We start from the raw sequence: 2,197 nt of genomic DNA on the forward strand, positions 1-2,197 counted from the left end.
ACACAAATCTAACATTAAATGAGAGTAAAGAGTGTTTTAGGTCTGGACTGCCAAGATTATCCCTGTTAAATTCCATAATAAATGTCTTTTAACAATTTATGAATGCCCAGCTTTGCAAGCTTGTCGTTTTCACAATGTCTGAATTTAATGAAGGCACATCAGCAGATGCCAGAAATACCGAAAACAGAGGTGATCAAGTCCAGTTCTGCAGCATTAGGGATCAGCTCTGAACAGGCCTGGTAACGAGCCATTCATTTGACTCAGATGTGTTGGAGCAGAGATGCATCTGAAAGCTGCAGGATGGTAGCTCTCAAAGACTGAACTTGAGAACCCCCGACATATAACGTGCTGCTTTCTTATGTGACATCAAGAAAAAAATCACCATGAATACCAGCTGGGACAGATTAAATGCTTGGTTCCCTCCATGTAACTTTGGCAAATAAAGAACAAATGTTTCCAAATCCACAGGATTTACTGTTTATGATAGGAGGAATAAACACAGTTAAGGAGTTTTTGAAAGAATAATTAGTTCTCATGTTACGGAAGGAGAATCGATTAATTCAGACTACCGAAATAATTTGGTATAACCCGCCCCTATAACTTTAGCAAATAAAGAGCAAAGATTTTCAAATTCTCAAGGTTAGTTGTGTGTGTGATTGAGCAACCTAAATCACAACGTGATTGGTTAATTCTTGTCCCATGGGAAAACATTACCTTACAATGTGTGAGCTTCAGGCTGAAATATTGTGTTCCTCTTTGATGCTTCTAAAAGCATTTGTTTTCCCCTTTGAAAGGAGAAGAACCAAGTTCTCATACATCTCAGAATCATAGAGGGATATTTTAAAAAGACTGATTCTCTTGGCGATTAAAAAACAACACAAAACTGTGTAAGAAGTACTTCATACAAGACCATGAGGTTCCGACCATTTCTTGGTAAAACAACTCATAATCGCGGAAATGTTATAGCTTTCAGTTTAATCGACAGCTGCGGTTAAAACAATGTTAAGAAAAAGTGATTGATTTTAATGCTTAATACAGTTGGTCTTGCGACATGTGTAAAGGGATGGCCAACGCTCTTGTTTGGAACAGTTTTCTGTTGAGCATGGGGAAGCAGGGCCTTTTTCCTCCCCAGCTGACACACAGAGCAATAAAATTTACAGGCCGATAGGGGTTAGAGACTTCTTGGCGCCTCGGCCCGTATCAGGCGGAGATGACCGCGAAGTGGTCCGCCCTTTGACTTAGATAAAAAGCAGACACCTTTGCCATAATGAGGGGAGTTTCTGAGTCCCTGAGGGAGTTTCTAATTGGTCAAAGAACGGAACGCCTTGACTGCATACATTAAATAGGGAAACACCTATTTGGTATAAAATTACGTACACGGAGCACGCCGAGAGAGAGCGGCCGCTATTTTTTGCCTTTTTGTATTTGTTTTGTGTTTGTCTGTCTTCCCCCTTGTGTGTCTTTATTTTTTATGAGAAAATGCATATCTCTGTTCCTCTGCAGCTTTGTTGTTCATTGCTTTGTATGAATTAAACTCTGTGATCTGTGACGTCAACACGCTTTGTTGTTGTTTCGTTTTAGCAGCACGCCGTCGCTGCACGTCGCCCACGGAGAACGTCACTCGCCGGTCCCGGGCAAAATTAAAAGAGGAAGAAGGAGCCAAACGTTTTGTTCAAAGCTAGCATTAAATGATCCTCTTTTTTAATAACAACAAAAACTTTAAAATCAATAAACAAATAAGCTGCTTCACTCAGCTCCGTGAAAATGGTCAGATCCGCCTCTCTGGCTGTAATGCGCGCTCCCGACACAGAGGGGAACAGATTTTCTCACGACACGTAATTTCCCAGTTCCTACTACAACTGGAACCCATGTGTCCCGCCTGCGCTCTTCCAACTTTAAAGTACAGTAGTGGCAGCATTATGTGGGCCGGGGTGTCTTTCTGTAGGAAGAAATGCTTTCCATAAAATAGAACCAAATAATCTTGGTAATCCTAACTGACATAAAACAGTAAGCGTTCAGATTGAGAGAGTAACACTTGTTTGGTGGATGTTTGCGGATCTTTAATATGCCAATGCGATGTAAGAACTGATATTTAAGCTGTAAGTTGTTAATTTATTTTCGAAAAATGCTAAAACGCTCCACATGGAGGCAGCAGAACACACCAGCAATGTCCTGCCCACTGAAGTAGGATAAAGCT

The sequence above is a fragment of the Xiphophorus hellerii genome, chromosome 12 (assembly GCF_003331165.1).
Source record: "Xiphophorus hellerii strain 12219 chromosome 12, Xiphophorus_hellerii-4.1, whole genome shotgun sequence".
NCBI lineage: Eukaryota > Metazoa > Chordata > Actinopteri > Cyprinodontiformes > Poeciliidae > Xiphophorus > Xiphophorus hellerii.